Source organism: Schistocerca serialis, chromosome 3 (assembly GCF_023864345.2).
Source record: "Schistocerca serialis cubense isolate TAMUIC-IGC-003099 chromosome 3, iqSchSeri2.2, whole genome shotgun sequence".
NCBI classification, from domain to species: Eukaryota; Metazoa; Arthropoda; class Insecta; order Orthoptera; family Acrididae; genus Schistocerca; species Schistocerca serialis.
Genome location: NC_064640.1, coordinates 729920316 through 729935452, shown reverse-complemented (window position 1 = coordinate 729935452; position 15137 = coordinate 729920316). Strand labels below are relative to the sequence as shown.

Below are 15137 nucleotides of genomic sequence, written 5' to 3'. Positions count from 1 at the left end.
TTTTGCAGGTCTGTTCTTTTACCCTTCTTGTACACAGAAGTCACTTGCACTTCTTATCAGTCGCTTGGGACTTAGCGCTGGGTGAGAGATTCACGAGAAATGGAAGCTAGGTAAGGGGCCATTGCTTTAGGGTACTCTTTGTAACACCAAAATTGGGATCCCAAGCCCTAGCGACTTATTTGCTTTCAATTCTCATGTGTTTCTATACACGAGTGATGCTGGTTTCTTTGTCCTCCATATGGGACTCTGTATGTTCGTCAAACAATGGTATGTTTGTACGATTCTCCTATGTGAACAAATTCTTAAATGAGAAATTCAAAATTTGGCTTTACTTTTACTATCATCTACCATCACACCAAACTGGCCAACGAGTGACTCGATAGAAGCCTTAGACCCACTTAGCAATTTTACATTGGGCCAGAATTTTCTTGAGTTCTCGCAGGATCTATTGCTAAGGTGTGATGGTGTAGTTGCTGTAAGCTTCACGCATAAATCTTTTTATAGGCGCATGAATTTCTTTCAACTTTTGCCTCTTGTCATTTGTGCATTTTATTGTGAACCGAGAGTGCAACAGCATTTGCTTCCTCAGCATTTTTTGAATTTCATTGTTAAACTGTGGTCAGTCTTTTTCGTCCACTTACTCAGCACATACTTCTTCAGAGTATGCTTTTCGATCCGTTTAAACTTCGCCCATAATTTCTCTACGTCCATCGTACTGGAACAAAATTATGTCAATTCATTGTCTAAGTAGGATGCTAACAACTGTCTATCTGCTCTTTCTAGCAAAGATACTGTTGTAGTCTTCTTTATGGAGCTATTAACTTTAGTAACCCAAGTCTCCATAATGACGTTTTCACTATTCCCTGCTTCTGTACTGTCAATTAGGATAGGCCTGTTTGTAGCTACAAGATCCAAAAATATTTCCATTGCATGTGGGCTCTTGAAAAAGCTGCTCAAGATATGTTTTCAGAAAACATGTTCAAAAGAACTTCACAGGCCTGTCTGTCTGTACCCCCTGTAATCAATCCATAGACATCCTACTCTATACTTGGTAGGTTAAAGTCGCCTCCAGCTAGTATTACTTGTATGTATTTCCTCACTACTGGTCATAGACTTTCTGCCATTGACTCTAAAACCATCACAGTGGAATTGGATGGCCTGCAAAATCATCCAAAAATTAACTTGATTTCACCTAGCCTTGTTATATACGACCACAGAACTTCAATGCCACGCTGAAACAATGTTTTAGTCAATTGCAATGAACACACCCCCTCCTGTAGCATCTAATCTATCTTTTTGATATACGTTCCATGAATCACTAATTATCTCAGAGATTCATACTTGGGGTTTCAGTCATCTCTCAGTGCCGAGAATAATTTGAGCGTGAGTAGTTTCCTGGAGGGTAGTAAATTTGGAAGCTTTGTTACAAATGCTTTGAGAATTCACTAATAAAATTTTGATAGTGGAACTGTCTTCACTCTGAACACAGTCTGATTTAGCTATCCGAGTCGTCTCGTGAGTGTTAATCAGAGAACCTCGACCTTCTGCCTAGCCTAAAAAACCTCCATGTGCACCTGAGTAGCTACTTCCTTTGTGAAGACTAAACTATTTGTCTAGGGAAAGTTTCAGCTATTAAGCAGCTGTCAGAAAAAAAATTGAAGCAGTTTCTTTAGTCTAATGCGCAGATTTTTTTTGGAAAAATTGCATCAGTGCAAAGTTTCTTTCCATTAAGTTACAGTTATTTGAAACTTTACTACCAAATATGAGTTTCACATCAATCAGTCCATTGCAGTGATTCATTTATAACTTGTAGCAGAATCTTATTGCAATAATTTGATTTATTGGGACCAAAAATGTATTATTATGCCAATACAAGACTGAAATAATCACTTTGCGTAATAGCTGTATCATGTGAAGGAATTCATCTGTCTGGTGTATAAAATTGTAATCAGCAATTTCCCTATGAAGTGAATGTTTGATTTAATGACCATTTGTCATGGTTGTGGGCTGTAGTGTCAACTGGATTAATTGACACTGACATTTCTAATGTGTAGGATATAATATGGAAGGAAAGAAGACACCACATTTGGTGTAACAGGTTAGACTTGCTGTTGGAACTAAAACTAGAGCAAAACTTATCAGATGAATTCGCAGTTGTGAATATTGACCACAATCGTATGTAGAATGGAATGATAACAATGATAATTTGTGCAGGACCAGGACTCGAACCCAGATTTCCCATTTATTGCGAGCAGTCGCCTTGCCATTTGGCTATCCATACACGACTCACAACCAGACTCAACCTGGATGTGCCAGTGCAGATCGTAGGCACATGGTTGATGACATGTGGAAGTTTGAGTCTGGCTGTGAGTAATGTATGGATAGCCAAATTGTAAGATGACCACTCATGATAAGCGGGAAATCCGGGTTCGAGTCCCAGTCCTGCACAAATTTTCATTGTCATAATTCCATTCTACAGCTGATGGTGGTCATTATTCACAATTATGAATTCATCTGATGTGTTTAGTAACGGCTGTCGTCGTTGCAGTGCATCATCATCGAAATAACACTGGCACTGCAAAATCGTAGAGGCAAAACTGTTCACTATCCATGCCAATGGATACTAAAAACTTGATATCTATGGTCGATTGGGACTTGCTTCATTTGTGGTGACTGCAATTGTTATTTTCTTCAGAATAGAAATTATGTAGATTAAGAAGATCAAAATGTTGATGCAATTTGCAATCTAGCAAGTGATTTCTCAAAATTTAAACTTGTTCATAAACTGGACAGAAATGTGTGAAACCTACAGGTAGATGAAATCAGTTAACAAATTTCACGGATTATACCAAGCTGTGAGTGAAGCAACTAATTATAGGTGCTGGCAACAACTGATGTAAACTGAATTTGATTGTTTTCAGATGCTGAATGTTAATAGAAAATCACATCGATGTATGTAATTTTTTAATTTCCAATATCCAAATTACAGTTAGCCATCTTAACTGCAAAGTGTAACTAATTTCAATTTTTGAAGAATTTATGTTGAAGTAGAGGTTATTTACAGTTGTGTGAAATAAATATGTTGTACAATATATGATTCTTCTGGGTGATTGTTGCTTCTTGTTTCCAAGGCATGGACCTTCAAACCTTGGCTTGTCAAAACATGTTCCAAGCATTTTGAAACTTCTGCATGATCCACTTCCATCTGTGAGAGATGCAGCTTTTAATGCATTGACTGAAATATATCGACATGTAGGGGAAAAATTTCGACAAGATATCCAACGTCGCTGCAGTGCCAAAGATACTAAGTAAGTTTTTATTCTGTTGACTATGTGTACATTGTTTTCAATTCCTAAATACAGCTGATTAGACATTGAATATTCTGTACGTGTGAAGTCCAGGATAATAAATTATATTTCGGAAAAGGTTCAAATTGTGTTGTAGTCAATGAATGTATTATTATTGTGAATCACATCAATTTGAGTTTTTTTGATGTAGTTAAAAAATACCTGCAGAATTGTTGTTTATCTATTAACACTACTACGTGTATGTTTTTTTAGGATTGCAGTCCTTTTTTCGAAGTTTGACGAAATAAAAAATGAAGGTGGATTGCTTGCCTCAGCGTGTGGAGCAGAAGGTAAGATTATAATACTTAATTTTAAGTATGTCTCACACTTACTTTTTCCAGAATTTAAACTCTTCCGGGGTTGGTGGTGGAGGGGGAGAGAATAGTCTGTTGTTTTTGGTGCAGTGAATTGGTCTTGTTTTAAGTAGATGTATTAACTCCTAACGCCGGCCGCTGTGGCCGAGCAGTTCTAGGCGCTTCAGTGTGGAACCGCGCTGCTGCAACGGTCGCAGGTTCAAATCCTGCTTCAGGCATGGATGTGTGTGATGTCCTTTGGTTCGTTAGGTTTAAGTAGTTCCAAGTCTGGGGGACTGATGACCTCAGATGTTAAGTCCCATAGTGCTCAGAGCCATTTGAACCATTTTATTAACTCCTACTTTGCAAATAGCTTGTTGGGTCTCAAGGCATACTGTGTTAATCTATCATGAATTGTTTGAATAGTCTTACATATTTCCAAGATATCAAATGATTTGTCCATACCCCTAATACTCTTATGGGGAAAGATAACTGGTGCTGCAAGGCATAGAGCGGTAATTAAAGTTCTTGGACAGTCTCTTGATTAGTTGTAGCATTCCCAGTTGTGGCATGGGAACTTGAAATAAATACATTTGCCTCTGTGGTGGTCCACACTTTATTTTGTAATTATACAAGAACAGCCCTTGACTGGTTGCAGAATAATGCTGATTGAAAACAGGAATTTGTTGGTAAACCAAAATTCTTGTTCATTGATGTTAAGGGTAGAACCAAGCTGACCACATCCATTGTTGAAGTTCATTGTCAAGCTAACCTTAAACATTGCCAAGCAATACCAAGTAGAAGTTGAAGCACAGTACTGGCAGTGCTGCTTAGTATGTGGCTCTTTAATACACCACTCTGTGAGCACCAGTGATTTTGTTGCGCGCTGGAGTTCTTGGTGCCCTTCCAACCTTTTCTGTGCCCATTTTGGTGTCTAGCTGAGGTATTAAAAATAGTATGGGTACACGCACTGTAGGCAGTTGCACACCATGTTATAAAACCAGCTCTTAAAAGTGATGTGAGGAACGACAATAAATGGTGTTGTTTGGTGTTAACATGGGTACTATATTATAAGGATTTGCTAGTCAATGTTGCCTAGGTGTATAATTTATTGGTGAATACATCATGTTGCCAGTGTGTATCTGTGCATGATTATGTAACAGCACCATTCCAGTGTATTCTGAGATGGTTGATAGTTTGGAAGAGTCAGTGTGGAGAGTAGTGTGAACAGTGTAATACTTAGCACAATCCCCTGTCCTGTCATCTCTTGGTGTTGTGGCTCACACACACACACACACACACACACACACACACACACACACACACACACAATCATTCACTCACTATGAATGGGGGGGAGGGGGGGCGCCTTATCTCATTTCCTACTCCAACACCTAAGGGACTAACCAGCTTTGTGCAGGCTCATGATGTGACCCTTCTCAATCACATCCAGGTGCTCAGACTACATACTGACATTTCACCAAGGCATTATTGCACTTTCCAAATTACTATCTTAGCAGAAGCAGGGACTGCAGAGATTCACATTAATATTTTGCTTGGAGCACACCTGCTCTGGAGGAGGCTGGTGGTAAGAGGGACGAAAGTCCAGCATTTTGACACCGAATGTTGAACTACCTCAAAAGTGATATTATTAACTTCTCAAGCACCCTGGACAAAGGTAGCTGGGCAGCTGATTGTAAGCAAATTTTTCAAAAATCATAGTTCTGTAGTAGTGAATGCTATATTTTTGTACAAAGTGTCAGGTGAAACGTTCAGAAATGGTCTCGTTACTCCTGGGGATATTATTGTAATATTTTATAGATAGCAGACTTAAGACTCATTTTACTATTAAGACTTTATTCAGAAAGAAAACTTGTACCAACTGCATTAAATTTTTCTCAATGTGAAATGTTTTGAAACATTTGTACATACACAGAACAAAACGTTTGTACATACACAGAACAAAACATTTCTTTTCGATACACTCCTCCGCCTGGCTCTTAATGATGCTGACACATATTTTACAGAAGTGTCAGATGCAGTTTGTTCCTGCTATGTGGTATTTTCTTGGAAAAAGTCTGCCAGTGACTTAGTGCCTGTTTTCTTGTCCTCTTATATGCTCTGAATGATACCCAACAAATAACTGAAAGGAGAATTCTTCCACCATTTGGATTGATTGCTCTTTAAAGGATAGAAAACAATCATTAGATGTGATTGGATCCACTGTGTGAATTTTATGTTCAAAACATTGTCTGCTTCTTTATGTCACTAAGTATCCTTGTGAGCACACATTTACTTCTGTTGTTGAAGCAAGGTGGCATTTTGAGAATATCAGAACATCACTTGTGTCCTTTCATTCCAGGCAGAGGAGATACTCCCTTCTCTCAGAAATGGTCCTTTTTAGAGTCTGAGCTTGACAACTGTAAATTGTGGAAGATCTTTTCTGTTAGTCATGCAAGTGCCTACTGCTTTTATCTTATATGCACATAGATAATCAAATACAGCAGGTGAAATATAATAGCAGTACATTTATGTTACTTAGTGTCTGTCATGGTACTACTATAATAATGTATTAAAAAGTGCCATACAGCTGGCTACTCTGCCCTTTTCCCTGCGGATGCCTCCATTGTAAGTACATACCCAGTCAAAAGATCACAAGCACTAAGCATTTTTTATGCTGTACTTCTCTGTTGTGTGCTAGTCATTTACATTGAAAAATTAGTATGTCATTTTAAACCACACATACTTTCATTAACTGTCAAATATCCATAGGGAGTAAATGAAGAGGATGACATAAGAATTCAAATGACAAAAAATGAGCAAATTTTAAAATGATTATGAGAAATAATTTGTCATTGTTATTGAGCTGCAAGTTCAGCAAAATTGCTTTGAACTAACATAGCTTATCATCATTGCAGGAAAGGGATTATGCAGTGCAGATGTTTTGACCAGTAGTTACTTATTGTTGGCTTTTTCACAAGGTACATGTGAATTAGTTACCATGAAAAATGAGTAAATAATCTCAATTTTTGTCATAATCCACTTTACCCCATACACTGTTCACTCTCAACTTGTGTTATCTTCCTTGACTATTATTGGCCCACTGTATTGATTAATCTGTTGTTTTTTATTTTTATTCTCTGGCATAGACAATGAGAAACAATCCATTGGTGTGTAAGTCAGGTGAAAACACATGCCCACACTGGTCTTGTCTTTCACATGTTGTTTTGGGTGTTTTAAGCAGTAACCCCAGTGAAGGTGACGGCTCAAAATACTGTGCTTCTTCATTTACCTTTCATACAACCAATTTGTAGCATATTCCACATCTATAATAAAACTAAAAATTTTCTTTTAGGCTACACGATGTTGCAGACACTACTTTTTTAAAAGTAGTTGCTGACAAAGAGAATGAAATGGAATGTGAGCTATCAGTTTCTATGCTCAGCTTGACACAGACTGGCACCAACTGTCTGACCAGCTGTTGTTGCCTGAGCCCTGCTCGTGTGCTATCCACAATTGCATTACAGTAATTTGTTTTGTTTTACTTGAATATTCATTCTTTCTCAAATTCCTATGGCTGTAGTATCCAACCTAGTTGTTACACTTATTTCAATAACATTCTCTGTAGCTTGCAAAACTCACCTGCACTGTACAATTTTAATTTCTATATTCGGTTCGAGTATGTTCTAGAAGTATCTTCAAATGTCAAGTATCGTTGTACTGGAATGTTCTGTAGCTGTGTATATACTCTACGTGTTCTGGCCGAAGGCAGTTTGCTCCGCACTCTTGTATGTGCAAGTGCTGAATATACCTTCGTTAAGTGAAGTTAGTGTTCGTCATTCATCTAATTACACCTTGTTCTACATGACATTATTCTGGTGGAGACTCTGGGTATTGGAACTTGTGATAGTGCACATTATTGACAACACAGTGGCTCCCATCATGTCACGACAGAGCCACCGTTTATGTGGCGAGAAACGTGAGTTCGAGCCATATACAACAGACCGCAATGTATCGGAGACAGAAGAAGAAGACGTTATGATGACAGCAACTGTGTGCCACCACGAGACATCCTTCCAGGTTCTCTGGTGATGATGGCCAAGATCCAAACAAGTGGCTGAAGGTTTATGAGCATATAGTCATATTTAACAAATGGGATGACACCGTGTGTTTGGCTAACATATTTTTCTACTTGGAGGGCACTGCCAAGCAATGGCATGAGAACAACGAGTAGTAGTTCACAAGCTGGGAAGTATTCCAGGTGGAACTGCGCAATTATTTCGGCAACACACAATGACAGAAGTGGAAGGCTGAAGATAAATTAAAGTGCAGGTCACAGCGTCCAGAAGAAACTACAGCATCCTGCATTCAAGACGTCCTGGAGCTGTGTAAAATGGTGGATCCTAGAATGAAGGAGGAAGATAAGGTTGCACATTTCATAAAGAGTGTTGCTGAGGACATGTATCAAGCCGTAATCCTGAAGGAGATTTCGACAGCAGACCACTTCATAAAATGGTCCCAGTATATCAAGACAATGCATCCAAAAAGAATTACACACAAAAAGTTTGAACGGCTTCCAAACTTTGTATCGATGTCTGTGATGGAGGAAGCAACTGATTTCACAAGTGTTCTTTGCCAGATAGTGAGAGAGGAAGTTCAGAAGGCACTTGGATTGCATGGCGAGCAAAAAACCAAGACGCTTCAAGAGGTCATAAGGGAGGAAGTGGAACAGACATTGAACCCAATTTCTTGTCCTTCATTTCCCTTTAAAATGATAAAAAAGTCTAGATCCAGGTGGAGTTACGTTCCTACAATTCCACATGAGAAACCTGTTTGGGCACCAAGGAAGACTGACATCCAGAGGATCCAGGATAACCAACCAGTATGTTTCCACTGTGGATGTCTGGGACATGTGGTGCACTATTGTCGAGAAATGCGGCATCGCCATTATATAGATAGAAGGTATAATTATATCTTATGAGTACAGTAGAGGGCACATTTATCAGGAGAGAAGATAAATTTTCAAGGAGATAACATAAATAGTCCTTTGCAGCAAAAATGTTTGTATAAACATATGCTGTATATTTAATGGTTCCTGAGGTAAATGCTTGAAAATTTTTATCATCATCAAACAATTTTCTTATGTTTATTACTATTTCATATCAGATACTTTCTGTTTATCAGTGAGATGCTTTGTGCGAGATAAAGTGTTAGGTTGCATCATTATAACTACTACCCTCATAAAGGTGCATAGTGAAGCAGCGAGACGAGTGTTGTGACATGTACTGGGAGTAGAAAAGTACACTGAAGGTGATAGTTGCTTTTTGTTCTTTTATTGTGAATTATTTAAAGTTGATTGTAAACTTTAAGCATACACACATTTGACAGGCTGTTTCCAAGACTGACAGTTTAAAATATAAATAATAAAAAAAGCTTGTAAACTGTGAATGTTAAAACAGTGCTCTTGAGTAAATTACTCAACAGAAATATATTGGGTGGTTAAGTGAGCAATTGTTTCTCGTTGTTCATTCCATCAAAATATCTAGTGAGAAGAATTCAAAATTTAACAAATGTCTGCGTGAACGTCTGTGCTTCAAATGGCCATTCTACCATAATACTGGCCTTTCCTTCTGAAACACTGAGCGGATGTGTTTGTTGTTCTGCATTATGGACACTGTTTAATATGAAGTAGGAGATAAACTTCACTTGATTAACCACTACATCAGAATAATTCAGATATGAGACAGATTTGCTGAAAGGGTTGCTCTAAAATAGGTGCCCAATAGGGTGAATTGGCCTATGTACAGGAAAATGACTTTTTGAACAATGTGCATGACTGGATGTGTCACGTTATGTGTGTTCAGCTGCACTGCTGAGGATTTCACACTTTGACTCAGCTTTACTGTGTGAATTGCTAAAGAATTGTTGTCAGTGGTCATATTAAGAAGTCCATATGATGAATTATCACATGATGTGGATAAAAATTAAGGTATTTTCTCAGTTGCTTCCAATGTGAGTCCAGATGATAGGACTCCTTGCATGATAACCTCATGCTATTGGAGATGCCTCTATTCCAGGTATGCATCATCTGATAGTTGTCTTTTGCAGTCTTTAGAATGAAGATGTAAGACCATAACATTCTTGAATAGCTCCATAAATGAATTTTCTAAGCCAATCATTGAAACAGTTGGTAGGATGTCGAAAGAAGTGGATGGAGAACACTGCACTGATTTTTATATTTTCAACTGATTAATGTGTCTATAAATGTGACTAGGCTGAGACACGGAAAGAACAACAAACTTAGCATGCTTTTGTTGTCTATATCATTTGCCAGATTTCACATTGACTGTGGTTTTGGTGAGTCACCACTTTTAAGTTAGGTAACACTTTTTTTCTGGTTCAGTATTTGTAGAAGTTCTTTGTATTCCACAGTCATTGTCACTGTTGACCATAACAACCAGCATACTTGCCTAGCTGTTCATAGGCATCAAAACCATTATGGATCTGAGCAAATATCAGTCGTGCCAAACTATATGTGGCATAAAGTAGTGTTGCACCCAAGAGTGGATCAGATCAGTTCCGTATCTACTAAAGATGACCATATCCTTTATATTTGGACAGACTAAAGGAAGTTACTTTTAAAGCCAGATTATTAAAGTTCTTACGCACAGTTGCCTTTCTTCACTTGTATACATTTACTGATCAAAGCAAGGGCCTCTGCCAGGTGCTTTTGTGTCCTTGAAGTGTGATTTCCTAATGAATTTTCTGTCTACAGTGCCGAAAATCTCCATGAATTGGGAGGTGGTATATTTATAGCACCAGACAAGAATCTTAAGTTAATTGAGCTAGGAATTGAGTCAGCATGTGAAGCAGGATACAAGTTGTAGTTTCCATTTGGACTCATTGGCAGAACTAAGAACTTCAAATAGAACTTCAGTTCGCTGGCACATATGTACAGTGTGTAAACGTTTAGATGGCAGACCTCTCCCTAGTCCTGAATCGGTAGAAGTCGGTAAACGTCGGGAGGCTTCGGTAGGCACGCAGCTTCGACTGCTGCCAACATTACGTAGCTGACTGTGTTGTACAAGGTTGCCATTGTCGTCTGCTTCATTATTGCTTTGCACTGTACTGTTCTGCGTGTTTTTATTGTGCAGTTGTGCTAAACATTATCAAAATGAGTGAAGAGGCAGTTGCTGGCCCATCTTGGGAGTCGCCAACAACCCCTACTGGTAGGCCTACGGTTAGAAGTAAATCAGTATTACGTAGCGATGCTCACAAAATTATATTGCGTGCGATTGAATGCTGCGAAAGGGAGCAGAAAAAATTGCTTCACCCCATTTACAAATCTTCATTGAGAACTGCTACATACACAGGACAAAGCATGCATAGCATTGGAAGATTCAAACAGTTTTCCAAGAATCATCCTGGCATATCACCACAAACGCCTGGCAAGAAAAGTTGAGTTTCCATTTCAGATCTTTTGTTCGCGATCACTTTGAAGGAGCTCCCTAATTCGTCCGAATTACCTTATATTTCATTTTTCCTAGCTACTGTATTTCTTTGTATGGAAACACCACTGGTTATTGTATTATTTTGAAACACATTCATATTACAGTACATTTCCAAATTCAAAAAAATACATGCAGTGCAGAAGGCATTTTCTTATAAATCTTTCTCTCTCTTTTAACTTAGGAAAAGAAGTGGAGAAATCGAAGTAATGATCGATGATTTCAACCAGCGTGTCATTCACGACATGATAGCGGAATTTTATTCAGTGCGGAAGATTGTGCCGAGCCTGCGAACACTGCTTCCAGTTTTGCACGACAAAATAGGCTGGAAGTGGAGCATTGTCTCACTGAGAAAAGTACTTTTGTCTATGGGATTCATATGGCGTAAGGTGGAAAACAAGAGGAATGTGTTGTTAGAACGTCCAGACATTGTGCACTGGCAATCTTGTTTCATTGTTGACATGAAGAACTTCAGGGAAGCAGACAGAGAAATATTTTATCTTGATGAATCGTGGATTGATAATAATATAACGTTTAATAAATGTTGGCAGAGGAAGGGTGACTTACGTGAAGAAAGTGTCGTTGGTGTCACTACATGTGGGAGCGCATAGTAGACATATATAGATTTTAATGTACATGACAATTTCAGTTTTGTTTACGAACAACATTTAAAGCGAGTTTTACTTCCAAGCCTTTCGTCTGCTTTTGTGTAAGCATGACGCGCAATTTGTAGTGCCAGCACTGCAGCTGGTAGACGTGCCTTGTCCCCTCCCCAACGGCTCCTCTCCATTCGCCAGTCAACGCTTGCCTCCTCCTCTCCCCGCACTCCCCTCACAACTCTGCCATCTTACAGTTAACACACTGTACCCAAGGTGTGCCATAATAATTGAAGAAAATTTTAGCCACTCCATAAAAGTTTTAGGGAGAATTATAAACCTGTAATACAAAGTTCTCAGGTCTGCAGCTTGATGATATCTCAGAAAAAAAAGTGTGCTGTTTACAAGAACACCACTTGCATCATCTTCTTGTATGGAGATGGCACTGTTTTGTCTCTGTGTACTTTGTGCTTGGGTGCTCTCCATTCCCTCCTAGTACTGCTGCAAGGGTATACGTGGAAGACTGATGTCATTTCCAGCATGCTCAGTTACAGATCCTACCCTCTTTGTCATCTCAGCTGCACCAAGGCACTGGTAGCAGATACGCCAATCCCTAGTACCAACTATGTAAGGATGACACAGAAGTCACCTTGACTGCCAAAAGATGATGGAAGTGACAGGCACTGAAATGAGCTTCCACCTAACTGGAGTTGAGAACTTCTCACCAGGAAAGACAATGAGATAAAAAAAAAATTATAAGTGACAGGTGAAGTAAAATAACAAACAATGTTTTACAACATCTTTCTTAAAAAATTATCTGGAACAGATGGTTTGAACCTCTATCTGCAGTGAAAATACACTGCCTGACAAAAAAAGGTGAAGCACCTAGAGAAGGAAAAGATACAAGACTTCCCAGGTTGAGAGATTATGTGATCTTATTGTGGCAATTACAGATTACAAATTGGACTCGAATTTACAAAGAATTTGGCAGTAAGAGCCCACATATCAGCATGGCGTTGCACCTAGTGTGGTCTCAATGCATGCACTGATTTGGTAGGAACAAGCATCTGTGGTGTAGAGAAACACTGGAAGAGTTGAAAACAAAAGGAAGACATCAAAGTAGTTCAGGGATGGACTACTATGTTACTCGTAGGTTCGAACAACATGCTAGTGTTAAGTAGATGCTTCGGGAACTCAAATGGGAAATCCCCCTGTGGGTCCGGTGGTTAGAATAGGCCCGAGGTATTCCTGCCTGTCGTAAGAGGTGACTAAAAGGAGTCTCACGTTTCGGTCTTTATGTGATGCTACCCGATAGGGTTTGACCTCCATCTTCTAAATTTTCCCAAAGAGCGAGCCCATTGGGGGGAAGGGCGCCTTACATGGTGCATCGTGTCCACCTTGCATTGAGATCTTTAGCCCACTTTCTCATCGTCACATTGCAGTCCCCCTCGTTCTCCATCTCTGGGGCGAGGACACCTTCCTGGGTGCATTTTCCACCATGCACTATGCACTGTCGCTTTCTGCACTGACAGTGACCATGGACTTCCTTGCACCTCATATCCAGCACGGTAGCTAGTCCGTTGTGGTGGGGCCGCCATGTACCCTGTTGGTTGTAGCCCCCTGACCACACTGATGACACGCGATGAAACGGAGTACATCGTCTTTTGCTGGTGATCAAACACCAGCAGTCTCTAAGCTTTCACAGGCTCAATTCAATGCACAGAAGTACGACCCAAAATCATTCCCCTCCCAGGCCACACCATGGGAGGAACGCCAGGCTAAGAATGGCAGCGAATCCTATTCTCCCTGGTACCTAGTATGTATGTGAGCTGATGTGGAATCCTGTGTGTCCATGAACCCTCAGTTCTTTGTAGAGCATTTAGAGGACAAGTTTGGGGAGGTGGAGGGCTTGTCCAAAATGTGGTCTGGGTCAGTCTTGATAAAAACAGCCTCCTCTGCCAAGTTACGGGCATTACTCGCTTGTGACAAACTGGGGAATGTTTCTGTTACTGTCATACCCCATAAGAGCTTAAATATGGTCCAAGGATCTTCTTTTATGGTCCGATGACGAGCTGTGCGCCAACTTAGAGCAACGAGGTGTCCATTTCGTCTGGCGCGTCCACCGGGTCCAAGGGATAATCAGGTTACCACCGGTGCCTTCATCTTGGCTTTCGAGGGTGACACATTACCTGAGAAGGTGAAGGTGATGGTCTATCATTGTGATGTCAAGCCATATATCCCTCCCCCGATGCAGTGCTTTAAGTGCTGGACATTTGGCCATAGGTCTTCCCACTGTACTTCACCAGCCTCATATGTTGAGATTGTGGTTGTTCGTCCCATCCCGATATTCGGTGTGCCCCATCTTTCATCTGTGTCAACTGCGGAGCGCACCATTCCCCTTGCTCGCTGGGCTGTAGGATCCTAGAGAAGGAAAGGAAAATAATGGAATACAAGACCCTGGACTGACTGACCTACACTGAGGCTAAAAGGAAATTTGAAAGGCTCCATTCCGTGTGTGTGACAACATTTTATGCTGCTCCTATAACTACTGTTAAAGCCCCATCTGTTGCACCAATTCCAGTCAGCTCTCAGAGCCATAAGACTACATCTGGCCCCTTGATGGTGGGGGCATTTCCCTCGCGGTTGCTCCTGCACCACCTACTTCGGGAGCAGCACATCCACCCCCACCCACCCACCCACCCAACCGTTGGGGACATCAGTCCCCACTTCTGAGCCAGAGAATTATAAGTCTTCTTCGGCTCCTCTCTCTAGGAAGGGGTCCCTTGGGTACGGGAACCTTCTCAGGTTCCTACCAGTGGCAAAGTGGACACCTGCTAGTGGCTGAAGCAGCCACAGGTAGCTGGTCATAGGGCTTCATGGTCCTCCTTAGTCCCGGAGACTGAATCAAAGAAGCCCTACAAGTTCTGCGTCTGAGGATGACGTGGAGATTATGGCATCTACTGAGGACTTAGATCTCGCCGGACCTTCAGAGACAATGGATATAGACTACTCAGGCAAAAAGTCGGTGGCAGCGGGTGACTCTGAGGCATAAAATGCCTCATTGAATGTTCCACGTCTTCCCAGTCTCACGATAACGTCATCCTCCAGTGGAATTGCGGCGAATTTTTCCACCGCCTGGCTGAGCTACGGCAGCTGTTAAGCTTTACACCTGCTTTCTGCATTGCCCTCCAGGAAAACCTGGTTCCCAGCAATGCGGACACCTGCCCTCCGTGGCTATAAGGGATATTACAGGAACCGTAGTGACTATAATCGAGTGTCAGATGGAGTTTGCGTTTATGTCCTAAACTTGGTAGTGAAACGGTGCCCCTTCAAACCCCTCTTGAAGTTGTTGCTGTTAGGATAAGGACAATGTGGGGAATAACTGTCTGCAAT

General features: G+C 40.5%; 1 pseudogene; it reads left to right on the top strand.

Moving 5' to 3' along the window:
• The window catches only part of LOC126471164 (CLIP-associating protein 1-like), a 245149-nt pseudogene that overhangs the window by 24780 nt on the left and 205232 nt on the right, over nt 1-15137 (top strand).